Source organism: Panthera onca, chromosome B1, assembly GCF_046562875.1.
Source record: "Panthera onca isolate mPanOnc1 chromosome B1, mPanOnc1 haplotype 2, whole genome shotgun sequence".
Classification (NCBI taxonomy): Eukaryota; Metazoa; Chordata; class Mammalia; order Carnivora; family Felidae; genus Panthera; species Panthera onca.
The window spans coordinates 66,548,936-66,563,730 of record NC_138342.1 but is presented as its reverse complement, the minus strand read 5'-3'; the positions used below and the strand labels follow the sequence as shown (position 1 = coordinate 66,563,730).

General features: G+C 37.3%; 1 protein-coding gene across 4 annotated transcripts in view; it reads left to right on the top strand.

Moving 5' to 3' along the window:
* Positions 1 to 14,795, top strand: part of RASGEF1B (RasGEF domain family member 1B) — a 642,014-nt gene that overhangs the window by 504,036 nt on the left and 123,183 nt on the right. The gene's annotated exons all lie outside the window — the stretch shown is intronic.

Below are 14,795 nucleotides of genomic sequence, written 5' to 3'. Positions count from 1 at the left end.
TATTGGAAAAATTTTCTTTATGAAAGGTACCACACAATTTTTAGTCAAAGTTATTATTATACATTTATATATTCTGTTGATGTTATAAATGAGATTTTTTTCTCATAATATTTCCAAACTGGTTATTGTGAATACTTAGAACAAATTTTGAACTTTGAATTCTTATTTTGAATCTGATCATAGTGAACTTTAAAAAAATTAATTCTAATATTTTATTAGTTGGTTCTCCCGGAGTTTTCTAAACAGATTTATGTCATCTATAACTAGAAGTAAAATGTCAGGAAAGACATATAATCAGTTTTGTTTCTTATACTTTGATTGGAAGATTTTCTAGGAAAATTTTTACCTAATATTGAAAAACAATGGGAAGATCATGGCTAACTATGGAACACCCAGAGACATTCCTGTGTATTCAGAAACAGGAGAAGGATATTCATTAAGACCACATTTCAAATGTTATTTAACCTTCTCATTAACTTAATGGGGAAGGCATTATTGAAACAGAATACATTTAAGCTTGAGGGAATACCTAATACAGCAATGATACCATATTTTAGATGAGGAAACCAAAATGCAGACTGGTGAGGAACTTGCCAAGGGTCAAGCAAATGGGATTTGAACCCATGTCTGTGATTTGCCAGTGTGCTGTTCACTAGACCTTTTTGCCTACTTGACCTTTCAGCAAAAGCAAAGAATTTTATTTGTAAATTGCTTAAAAATTAATAAAATGCTTTTATACTTTGCATCTGATTTCTTTTCAGAACTAACCTTTGAGTTAAGCGAGCCTAGGATCATTCCTAAATAATACCAAATAAATATTAAAACTTTGTCTCTTACCTCATAGATGGTTTAGCTACCTCACAGTATCATCCACCTCCTGAAACAAAACAAAACAAAACAAAACAAAACAAAACAAAACAAGTAAGGCAAAGCCCTCAGAGAATGGCTGTTCTTCCAGTTCAGATATGCCCCTGATGCTTTAATTACATCTGTGGGTTTTCTCTTTCATATATATTTGATAATCTTGAATTGGTGTAATTTTGTAAGAGGATTGGTGTGAGTTTAGGGGTTTGGGAGAAACCCAGATGGAAAGACTCATTTTTCTATTATGTTGAAAACGAGAACTACAGGAGAATTTTCAAGTTACACGTGGATGAAATTTGTATGAAGCAAGGTGATAAGCTTTTTTTCCCCAGACAATTTCCAAACCCACAAAGAGCAGCATTTGATATATTTTGAAACTGAGAATAGAGCCCAGATTCCTCACAGCTTGTCTGAGGTTTTAGCAACAAGCATTGGTGCCAATCTATGAACTGATACAGTTTCTGCTTTTCTTTCAAGAACAATCATAGCATTATATGTTTTTCCAATCTTTCCATTACAAAGAAAATGTAGATTTAGGGTTTAGGTGCCTGTGTTGTTTCTGTGTGCCTAACCTGTTTGGCTGGACTTCACAGTGGCCTTTATCCCAGATTTTCTGGTCCCGTGACTAAGATCAGGTTAGGGTGGGGCTCTGCCTTTCTTATTCTGAGTTACAATGGCATGGGGAAGCTGGAAAATACCCACTGTGCCCTCATAAAAGTATTTGTAATGGGTTCAGTTAGGAAAACAGTACTCAAGGGATTTTTTGAAGAAAGATTAGATGTCTCTCCATTAAACTGGTGTGTACAGTGTGTGTGTGTGTGTGTGTGTGTGTGTGTGTATAGCCACTTCTGGTAGGGAAAGGATTCTTGAAAGAATATTGGAGCTTTTTCTGAATCATTTGGAAAACAGTTCTTAGATGTCTTAATATTCAGGATTATTTTAATAGCATTAACAGTAATCAACTTTGTCGTCATTTAGGTTTCTTATACAGTGTGCCCATACTATGAAATATTATCTAGCCATTAAAAACTATGTATTTAAAGCATATGTAATAACTTAAGGAAGCTGTTTTATAACAGTCAATAAAGATTTCAATTCATGAGCTCCTAGGTGGCTCAGTCAGTTGAGCGTCTGACTTTGGTTCAGGTCACGATCTCACGACTTACGGGTTCAAATCCCACGTCGGGGCTGCTTGGGATTGTGTCTCCCTCTCTCTCTGCCCCTCCCCCACTCATTCTCTCTCTCTCTCTCTCTCTCTCTCTCTCTCTCAAAACATGAATAAACATTAAAAAAAATTTTTTACTGTCAATTCAGATTTAAATTGTTCAAATCAGGTCTCTTTTGGTTGTCTGCAACAGTGAACAAGCTCAGATAAAAGGGGCTTTAAGTATGTTTGAGAAGTCTCATGAGAATCAAAGCATAGGAATCAAGGATGCATGGATCTCTTAGAATTTGCATCTGGAAAATTACTGAGCCTAAAACTCCTTTCTTGGGCACTGAATTTCCCTGTCAGAACTTCTCTCTACATGCATCCTCCATATTTTTCTCTCTACCAGGCCCACCTCTTCTCCTTAAACATAGATTTCGCTGTTTCATACCTTCAGCTTACACATCTCCAGATGTTTTCTTTAGTTTCTGTTATATCTCACATGTGTTCATCTTAGCTATATTACTCACTGGCCTCGCCTCTCAGTCCCCCAATTCCAAATTCCTAAACTGATTGGCTCAGCTTGTCTTTTTGAGTCAGACCACAATTTGTCAGTCTAAGAATAGGCCACCCTTGAGTCTGGGCTAGAAAGATCAGGTCACTTTGGTATGAGGTATGTACCCTTAGGCTGGAGGAACCCTAGGTAAGAAGCATCACAAATGTGGCTAGTCCTTAAATCCTTTGTGGAAATAGGCATGGATAGAAAATAGATTTAGGGAAATAAACCAAAATATTAACAGCAGTTGTCCCTGTACAGTGATACTGCAAATTGATTTCTTTTTCTTTATGTTGTCTAATTTTTCTTCAATGAGCACATATTATTTTATAATTACAAACATAATAAACTTCAAAATACTAAAAAATATTTTTAAAGGAAAATGGTGTTAAAACTAAGAGAGATTTCAGGATGATATAATTCAACACCACTTCCATTTACAAAGGTTGCAGCAAGCCCACGTAATTACATGGCTTACCCTGAGTGACTTCCCCAAGGTCACAGAACAAGGGAGACGCTAAGCTCCAAGGCTCCTGACTTGTTCCTGAATAAGCTCAGCAATGCGCAACACTGCTTTGTCTGAACCAAATCAGATAAATGCCCGTGATGGCAAGTCAGAGCCTGTAGGTAGTGGATCCCTGAATGTGAGATCTAACTATCATAAACTATGCTCTAAATTTTTAGGACTTAGGCAAGTTTGTTAAAATAACACCCAGTTGACTTGAAACAGAACTCCAATAACCAGGTTTCATTAAACGATCATTTTGCTATGAACTGTATTTTGCTTCTACTTACACACTTCAAACTGTCAGCTCTGCTTTGTGTTAAAATAATACCGGGGCGCCTGGGTGGCTCAGTCGGTTAAGCGTCCGACTTCGGCTCAGGTCACGATCTCGCGGTCCGTGAGCGAGCCCCGTGTCGGGCTCTGGGCTGATGGCTCAGAGCCTGGAGCCTGCTTCCGATTCTGTGTCTCCATCTCTTTCTGCCCCTCCTCCGTTCATGTTCTCTCTCTGTCTCAAAAATAAAAATAAACGTTAAAAAAAAATAATAATAATACCAACAGTAGTGATGCCGCGGAGGAATTAAGAAATTTCCAGACATGAAGTACAATCTACCTCTACGCTTGCATCTGTCTGTCTACTGAGGTGGTTTTGGCTTCCTTCCCTCCCATGTGTTTTCTCTTGATGAATTAACATGATCTCTTAAGAAGAGAATAAAGTCTTTTGGGGTGAGAGTGAAGTAGAGGGTAGGAGGGGCATAAAATCAAATCTACGCTAAGGGAGAAAAGAAAAGAAAAGAAAAGAAAAAAGAAAAGAAAAGAAAAGAAAAGGTAGAAGACTCTTAAGGTTTTATTCAAAAATAAGCCGTCAAGCTACCATGATATACCAGGCCTGACAGGAAAAGGTTCCCACACAGTTTGAAACTGGCTCCTGCTTAACCTGGAGGAAACAAAAGCCCTGAGGGATTTAGTCAGTTCTGGCCATCGAAATGCTTAGTGATAATCCAGCTCTAACACATTTAAGGTATGTGAATTCCTCTTGCTTACAGCCTCAGAGAAGCTTGAGATATGATTCAGGTAGAAGTCCCTGGGCCATTTAAAATTTATTTCATTGTTGGCTTAGTCTTCTAAGATGAAGCTAATACGATATATGTCACAAGAATGACAGACACAAGATTCAGAAAATCTCAGCAGTCTATAATGGTAGCTTGAAAAATCATTCCCAAACAAATGTGATGAAAAAAATTTAATATAAATAAATATAAATTCTAAATGGAAAAAAACAAAAATTAATCATGAAAGTAAAAGATAAGGCAATGTTGCTTGCTAGCAGTTGACATAAAAACATCTTTGAGGTATTAATTTCAAGTTAAATATGAGTTAAGCACATCCAAAACAATGAATAGAGGGAAAAACATGCAAAATAATTTTTTAAGGTTTTAGTATTTCATATTAGAAAATGGCACAAGCAGACTGGAACATGCTCAAAGTAGGAAAGAGAGTACACAAATCATGTCCTAGGGAATCAGGAATATTTATCCTGGATAAGGATATTCAGTTTGGGGTAGGGAGGAAGATGAATATATAATGGTTTTCAAATGCTTGAAGACTTCCTCAAGAAGAAAATTTTTGAATAAACAGTCTAACCTTGCACCTAAAGGAATTAGAAAAAGAACAAGCAAAACCCAAAGTTAGTAGAAGGAAGGAAATAATAAAGATCGTAGTGAAAACAAATGAAATAGAGACAAAAAAAATAGAAAAGATCAATGAAACTAAGAGTAGGTTCATCGAAAGGATAAATAAAATTGGTAAACTTTTAACCATATTCACCAAGAAAAAAAAGTGAGGGGATTCAAATAAATAAAATCTGAAATAAAGAGGAAAAGTAACAACTAACACCACAGAAATGCAAAGGATTGTAAGAGACTATATGAAAAATTTTATGTCAACAAATTGGACAACCTAAAAGAAATGGACAAATTTTTAGAAACGTATAATTTTCCAGGACTGATTCAGAAAGTAGAGAATCTGAACAGACCAATTACTAGTAACAAAACTGAATCTGTAATCAAAAAACTCCCAACAAACAAAAGTCCTGGATCAGATGGCTTCACAGGTGAATAATAACAGACATTTAAAGAAGAGTTAATATCTATCTTTCACAAACTATTCAAAAAATGAAGAAAAATAGAAGGAATGCTTCAAAATTTATTTTATACAGCCAGCATTACCCTGATGCCAAAACCAGACAAAGACACTCCAAAAAAAGGAAATTAAAGACCAATGTCCTTGATGAACATAGATGCAGAAATCCTCAACAAAATGTTAGCAAACCAAACTCAAAAATACATTGAAAGGATCATTCACTATGATCAAGTGGGATTTATTACAGGGATGCAAAAATGGTTCAGTATATGTAAATCAGTCAACATGATACAGCACATTAATAAAATGAAGGATTAAGATCATATAATCATCTCAATCAATGAAGAAAAAGCATTTGACAAAATTTAACATCCATTCGTAATAAAAACTCTCAAAAAAGTGGGTATAGAAGGAACATACCTAAATATAATAAAGTCCACTTATGGCAAATCCTTAGTTAATATCATACTCAATGGTAAAAAGCTAAAAACTTTTCCCCTAAGATCAGGGACAAGACAAAGATATGCATTCTCATCACTTTTATTTAACATAGTACTAGAGGTCCAAGCACAGAAATCAGACAAGAAAAAGAAATAAATCTTATTAAAATGGGAGAGGAAGAAGTAAAACTGTCACTACTTGCAGATGACATATGTAGAAAACCCTAAAGACTCCACCAGAAAACTATAAGAACTAATAAATGAATTCAGTAAAGTTGCAGGGTGCAAAATCAATATATAAAAATGTTGCATTTCTGTACACTAACAACAAAATAGCAGAAAGAGAAATTAAGCAAACAATCTCATTTATAATTGCATTAAAAAGTATAAAATAGGGGCGCCTGGGTGGCTCGGTCGGTTGAGCATCCGACTTCAGCTCAGGTAACGATCTCGAGGTCCGTGAGTTCGAGCCCCGCGTCGGGCTCTGGGCTGACGGCTCAGAGCCTGGAGCCTGCTTCCGATTCTGTGTCTCCCTCTCTCTCTGCCCCTCCCCCATTCATGCTTTGTCTCTCTCTGTCTCAAAAATAAATAAACGTTAAAAAAAATTTAAAAAAAAAGTATAAAATACCTGAGAATAAATTTAACCAAGAAAGTAAAATACCCCTATTTTGAAAACTATGACATTGATGAAATAAATTGAAGATGATGTAAATAAATGGAAAGATATATCATACTCTTGGATTGGAAGAATTAACGTTGCTAAAATGTCCAGGCATTTTTAAAACTATGACATTGATGAAATAAATTGAAGATGATGTAAATAAATGGAAAGATATACCATACTCTTGGATTGGAAGAATTAATGTTGCTAAAATGTCCAGGCATTTTGAAAACTATGACCTTGATGAAATAAATTGAAGATGATGTAAATAAATGGAAAGATATACCATACTCTTGGATTGGAAGAATTAATGTTGCTAAAATGTCCAGGCTACTCAAAGCAATCTACAGATTCAATGCAAAACCTATCAAAATGTCAAGAGCATTTCTCAGAGAACTAGAACAAACTATGCTAAAACTTGTATGGAACCACAAGACCTTGAATAACCACAGAAATCTTGAGAAAGAACAATGCTGGAGGTATCACATTCCCAGATTTCAAACTATACTACAAATTATAATAATCTAAACAGTATGGTACTGGCACAAGAATAGACACAGAGATCAATGGAACAGAATAGAGACCCCAGGAATAAACCCATGCTTATATGTTCAATTAACCTATGACAAAGGAGGCAAGAATTTATATAATGGAGAAAAGACGGTCTCTTCACTAAAATGGTGTTAGAAACCCTGGACAGCTACATGCGGTTTTCACCTTACACAAAAGTAAACTCAAAATGGATTAGAGCCTAAATGTAAGACTGGAAACCATAAAACTCCTAAAAGAAGACATAGGCAGTAAATTCATGGACATTGGCCTTAGCAATGCTTTTCTGGAGATGTCCCCCCAGACAAGGGAAACAAAAGCAAAAATGAACTGTCGGGACTAACTGCATCAAACTCAAAAGCTTTTGCACACTAAGGGAAGCCATCAACAAAGCCAAAAGGCAATCTGCTGACTGGGGAAGGATATTTGCAAATGATCATCTGATAAGGGGTTAATATTCAAAATATATAATGAGCTCATGTAACTCAACACAAAAAAATCAAATAATCTGGTTTAAAAAATGGGGAGAGGATCTGAATAGACATTTTTCCATAGAAGATATACAGATGGCCAACAGATACATGAAAAGATGCTCAACATCACTAGTTATCAGGAAAATGCAAGTCAAAACCACAATGAGATATCACCTCACACCTGTCAGAATGGCTAGAATCAAAAAGCTAAAAAATAACAAGGGTTGGTGAGGATGTGGAGAAAAGCGAACCTTCATGCCCTGCTGGTGGAAATGTAAATTAGTGCAACCATTCTGGAAAACTTTTTCACTCAAAAGTTAAAAATAGAAGTACTATACAACCAGCAATTACACTTCTTGGTATTTACCCAAAGAAAATGAAAACAAAAAGGTATATGCATGCCTATGTTTATTGCAGCATTACTTACAATAGCCAAGATATGGAAGAAACCTAAGTGCTTATCAATAGATGAATGAATAAGGAAGATATGGTATATATGGACAAAGGAATATTATTCAGCCATAGAAAGAATGAAATGTTGCCATCATGGATAGACCTAGACTGTATTAGGCTGAGTGAAATAAGTCAGAGAAAGACAAATACAATATGATTTCACTTATATGTGGAATCTAAGAAACAAAACAAATGAACAAACAAATGAATAATAACAACAAAATAGAACCGGACTCAGAACAAACTGGTGATTGCCAGAGGGGAAGAAGTTGGGGGCTTAGGTTTAATGGGTGAAGGAGATCATGAGGTATAAACTTCTGGTTATAAAATAAGTAAATGACAGTGATGAAAAGTATAGCATAAGGAATATAGACAGAATATTGTAATAACTTTGTATGGTGACAGATGGTAACTTCACTTATCATGGTGAGCATTTAGTAATGTACATAATTGTCAAGTCACTATGTTGTACCCCTGACACGAATATAATATTACGTGTCAACTATGCTAAAAATAAAAGTTATTAAAAATTACAAAACATTAAAATTAAAAAAAAATAAAATTTAAATTTAAAAAAATGCTCAAAGGATCCTTATGCAGTTAGAAGTCTTTGGTAAAAGACCAACAGGTTGAATTTACAGGAGGCAAATTCCAGTTCAAAATGGAGATAAATAAAATAAAGATCCTCCATCTTTATAATAATCAGAGCTATGCCCAAACTGGAATGAACTGTACAGAGTTCTCTTATTTAGAAGAGTTTTAGCAGAGGTTTAAAAATGTACTAGATGATGGTGGGGGTTCTCCTAAGACTAATGATATGAGTCTGTCTGCTAAAACTTAACAGTCCTTTAAAGCATTGTTTCTCTTTTTACACTATTCTCTGCATTAACTTAGTGGTATCACTGCCCTTGTTATTTTAAGGTAAACATTGAGACAATTAGGATATTAAAATGACTTAAAAGAGCAGTAAAACACCAGCAGTCTCGGTTGCCCCATGCATGCCTCAAGTAATGAGTTCACTTACACTCGTGGGGGTGGTGTTATGAAATCTCTACCGTATTTACTTACAGTTCTCTCTGCAAGCATTTATCGGACATCTGACACAAGCTAGGCAGACACTGTGTCAGGGTCCAGGACCCAAACATGAGAAAGACATGGTTCCTCAGGATGCAGTTTTATTTGGGGTTATAACCCACATAGTGTGATATGTTCTTCATGCTAAAATGAACTTCTGTTTTAAACTTCCTTGATTTAATGCTCCTCCGTTTTTCAGATGCTTTGACCTCCTTAGATGAGTGTTGTTCAGGTATATGTACCTTGATGAACCACCTGTAATATATGACTTTCAGTTCAAATCTTTCAGTGTATTCAAGTTAAGAATGTGGTTTTATTGCATTTCTGTTTAAGTGAGCTAGAAAACAAATGAGTGTGTATTTGTTACCAACATCGTCCCCTATGGTGCTGTCTTTGAATATCTAGCAGGTTTATTCAGTACGTATATATGAAGGTATCTTATGAGTTGAGCTGGTGAAATTTAAGTTCTCAAGAAATATCTGATAATTAGAGGTCCTTTGATCTGATCTATTCCCTGGTTAATGTGTGAGCAGATATTGGCCTGCATTAAGCATTAAGATAAAAAAAAAAAAAAGGGAGTTAAATGGAGGTTAATTTTGCAGGAGGCGTTAGTGGTATCCAACTGGTTCTTTGGACTTTTGCTTAGACATGAGGCAACTGGCAAATTGAGTTCCAGTTTTACTTGCTCCTGAACTACCTTGCAACTAGCTGCTTTCTTTGTATTTTTTTTTACAAATTAAATCAAGTTTTTTAAATAAGCAATCTCTAGGGTTGCATGCAATTTGCTAAAACCACCAAAGTTCATCTGGGTTTGTGAGGAGAGGGGTCAGGGAGGAGAAATCCTTGACCAAGCCTGTACTACTACTTTTGGGACTGAAATGTGATCCTTTTCAACAGAAGAAAAGACAAATTAATTCCCCAATGGAGAACAATCATTCTCCTTAGCAAGCTGACCATATCTTCATTGTTGCTTGCTGCTTAGGTTTGGCTGTCTAATGAGTCCATATTCTGAGGATTCAAGGATACGAGCCATGTTCTTAGAAAGATTCATACACACTTTTTGGAATACTCATCTCCTTCAACAGATAGCACAACACAGTTGACTGTAGGTTACTTTACTTCAGGGTGTCCGACAACTCTTTTAGAGACAGTAATGATAACCTATGACTATTTTCTTTTAAAATGCGTTAGCTCTGAAGCAAAGTCATGCTTGGTGAAACCCACACTCATTCACGAAAGATACAACTGTAGGAAAATGGATGGAGCTGTCCAGCTTAAAAATTAAACAACAAAGTTTGTCAAACAGCAAATGAGTTTGCTTTATTTTATTTATATTTTGGACATCGATTAATTTATTGGTTTATCACAGGAGAGGTGGGGGGATTGGAAGACCCCCTATAGCAGTGGAGGAGTCACAGCCTGTCCTCAGAGCTACTTCTCAGTCAGGACACAGGACTTCATGGACGGGAACTTGTCCCAGGCAGCATGGGCAGTTGGCTGTAAAATCTCAGGGAAGTACAAGGTACATGACTAGCAGACAGTAGGACAGGAACTTAAGGTTGATTAGATCCACCTGCAGGAGGTAGGCATTCAGCTCCCTCAGCTTCAACAGGAAGTCCACCATGTTGGCATGCCATTGATCCTGTTGCCCCTGATGGCCCCCACCCTGGAATCCTTTGTGTGCAGCTGCACCCAGCTGGCTGCAGGTCGAAGTGCCTGGAACAGGGATAGCTGGGGAGGAGCATCTCCAGGGCCTCAGCACCCACAGGGATCTCCTGTGTGTAGATCTTACTCCACATGTACAGGATGATGGTCCTCTCAGCCTCTGTCAGAGACATGGTGGGAGTTGACCTGGTAGCAAACTCAGAAGTAGCAGAAAAATTGTAACTCGGGACTTGCAAACTGTGGCAAACCATAGGCAAGTGCAGAGAACAAAGGAGGAAAGCATCCTTTTATAGAGAGGAAAGGATAAAGTTGGCCCAGGTTGTTTTGAACAAAAGTTCATTAGAGGAAAATGAGAGTTGGAAGTGGTGGTGGCTTCTCATTGGCTACAGGGTAGGCCAGCTTGCTGTTTCCTGGCTGAGAGAAAAACTTCCTTCCTGCTGGACTATTAAGCTGCCAGGATTGGTAGCTTGAGAGCTCTCTCTCTTCCTGGCTTCCTGACTCCATTTCGAGTGAGGTGTCCTTTATTTGTTTTCACAGAGCTTAATAACAACAGTGAACCAGATATCACTAAATTATATAATGTCTTCCATGCAGTCTTATGAAATGCAAGAAGGATGCTTTTTGAAAGTTGTATCTGTCTATATTAGGAACAGAAATATCAGATGTCTTCAGCAGTTGCTGGGATCCATGAGGAATCTCTAATCTATATTTTAACAGTCCTGGTAACCCTTAGGTTGGAGTGGCTGAAATATCCATACCTGGCAGTTTTAGAGGAGTTCCTTCTAGGATACTCTTCCCTAGCAACCCTGGGAACAGCACCTTCACTGTCTTTCCTGCTGTCACACCTGGACCCTGGCTCTTGCAGAAGTCAGGCCTGTAGCTTTCCTCACAATAGCAGAAGCTCAGGGGCACCTGGGTTGCTCAGTTGGTTGAGTGTCCAACTTCAGCTCAGGTCATGATTTTGCGGTTCATGAGTTCGAGCCCCACATTGGGGTTGCCTCTGTCAGCCTGTCAGAGCAAAGCCCGCTTCGGATCCTCTGTCCTCCTCTCTCTGCCACTCTCCCATGTTCACTCTCTCAAAAATAAATAAGTATTAAAAAAAAAAAAACAATATCAAGATCTCGCATTGTTCTGTTTGTGGTTCTTTTCAGTATTTCACAATTTTGTCAAAAATGAGCAGAGCGTAAGAGCAGACTCAAAAGGATCCATTTTGCCGTTGGGTTTTTAAAAATGTATACATAAATTTATATTTAAGTCTGGACAGAGAGGGTCCATGTACGTAAGTCTTCAAGACTGACTTGTTCTTTTCAGTGTGTAAGGAAGCATGTTCAGTACAGGTGTCCTTACTAGGCAGGCTCACGCTTTTAGCATCCATTCATGTTCATATCATACAGCATCATACTGTCAACCCAGGTCAGTTTCCATGCCACACATTTCTGAAAGTCAGCTGAGACAACTACAGACTTCATTGCCAGGAATCTCCAAGCACCATTCCTCTATGTGCAGAGTCATGAACTGTTAATATGAGGGATGAAACAAGAAAAATTAATGTGATTTTGCATCTAATTAAGAAAATTCTCCATTCCTGCAAAGTCAGTCTAGGTTCTTGTCTAATGATTCTTAATCAGTTTCTATGGCTTTACTACAGCCCTGCACCTTTATATTTTTCTCAAATTCTACTTCAGGCTATTAGACATTGATTCTGGCCAAAATTTTTTCTTCTTTTAATAGTTTTCAGATGTCCCATGTATAGTGTGGCCAAGATAAAATATGAATGTGTCAGAAATAAAACTGTTCACAAGCCATCAGTATAAATGCCTTGCTCATAAATGATGCATTCTAGGGAGGAAATCATGCTAGTATTTCAAGAGGCTCTGACTGCTCTTGTCTCCCAGTTTGATGGGAATCAATCTGGACTCCTACGAATCAACTGTGCATTCTTATTCTAGTAATGAGGTGAACCAGAGAAACTTTAAAGCATCAAAATATCAATTGGAGCTGGCTTGCAATAAATTAAGGTCCACCTTTACAGGTGGTTCAGGATATCACTGTTGGGTATAATAGCTCTTACAGCTTCAATAAAGCATTTAACAGAAGACTCCCATTTAACATCCTTGATGATGAATCTAAGTAGGACATTGATAATGGCCTAAGAAAAAGGCATCAGCTGTCAGACTATATTAAAACACACAAATGAATTAATGGCTCTTGATGATAGTGTTACTTCTAAACTCAGACCAACCAAGGCCCCAGGCCAATGAGAACCAGAGAGTTGTTACATTAGGTTGTGTCCCAATCTTGTTCATTAGTGAGTGGGGTCTGGAAATAGTGTTTCCTCTGATTAAACTCAACCCTAATGCCCTTGTGAGCCCTGATCCACAGCTTTCCTTAAATTTTATGAGCATGGCGACTCTGTTTGCCTAGCCCATCTTCTAAGTCTCTGGTGCCTAGTTACCTTCTTTAACTCTTTAGCCCGAGATGACTTTCTTACCTGGTTTTTGTGTAACCATTTTCCTTTGAACTGGACCTTGCTTCTTGCCTTCCTTAACTGGTCTCATCCTAGGTTTCCAGGATTAACTGGACATTCATATCATTGCCAACTAGAGCCAAATACCTCAAGATCCAGACAAGATGACCCCCTAAAACCTCTCAGATCTATCTTTCCTTTGACCACTGAGTCTGACCCAGATTGGATTGAGGTTCTTCACCATCCCTCAACATTTGTTTTGATGTAGCAACGCTTCCCAGCTTTAATGAGACTGACTTGGTACTGGCTTAGTCTTTTCTCCCAGGCAAGAGCTTCTATCATAGCATAGCCTTGGCTAATCCATGCAATGAGACATAGAGGTGTGTTGCATAACACAAAGGGAACTTTCCAAGAGCATCAGCAATCTAGGATATTTCAAATATTCTCACAGATGAGAAACTGCCGAAGGTAACCTCTAACATCATTTTGCAAATTCAGGAGTGTGGCAAGCTTAAGAAAATATGCTTTTCAAATCCATTAAATTATAAACCAAGAGTGTGTTGTGGAAGTTACATCATGAGGAATTAATATTTATTATTCTTTACTATTAAAATATGTGAATTTTATATATTCAGCTGGCATTGAGCAATGCATCTCAGATAAATTTAGTAATACCCGTTAAATGATTCTATGGCAATGAATGCCAAATAAATTTTATTCTACTTATAGTTTATCAATAATCAGAAAAAATAATTTACCCCAAAGCTCCTTGCTAAAGTTCAGAGACTATATAACCACAATTAATACTGCTGAAATTGCAATGTAAACACACAAAATGGCTTTTTCACAGAAAAAGCTCCCATGTAACCCTGAGAGAAGCCTAGGAAAACCTCTTGGAAAGGGAAGCCATTCACAGACAGAATGAATGGTCAATTCAATCATCATAAGGGATCAACTGTATGAAGTAGCCAATATATATGCCTGGTTATTATCTAAGGAAATCAGAGTTTGAATGAAGGATCTGTCATTACTTTTGGATCCCACTAATCCATTACTTTATTTGAATGTTAGAAAAGTGTATTTTGTTTGAAGAAACAATCGACAGCTGAGCTCTGAAGATAGTATAATATAACAGTGGTCCTTCAGTGTTCCATTGCATGAGAATCACCTGGAGAACTTATTTAAAGAGCAGATATCCAGGCTGTACTGTGGTAGATTCAGCTTCGGAGCTTCTGAATGAGGCTCAGCAGTACATATTAAAAATAAGCACCCAGATGATTTTGATGCTGGTCTCATGAAGGCCACTTTGAAAAACTGGGGGAGAAATATAGAGTTTGAAACAGACAGAAGGCTTCAAATCCCAATTTGAACCACTTATTTGTTTGTAGTCTTAGTCAAGTTATTACACTTTCTGAGTTTTAGCTTCCTCATCTGTAAAATGAGAATCTAATACTCTCATGGGACTGCTTTGAAAATAGAATGAAATGTGTGTAAAAAGCACATGGAGCATATACTGGGTGCTTGATAAATGTTAGTTTTCTACCTAAGGTCCTTGGTGGCTTATAGCAAAGGTGTAATGATAGGATGAAACTTTGAGGGAAACTCTAAGTCCACTATTAGTACATGACTATGTAATCTATTACTCAGACATGGACACTTCTGAGAGTAAAAGGAAGTGCTATTTTTTTAATATTTACTTCGAGAGAGAGAGAGAGAGATAGAGAGAGAGAGAGCATGAATGGGGGAGGGACAGAGAGAGAGGGAGAGAGAATCCCAAGCAGGCTCCACTCTATCAGCGTGGA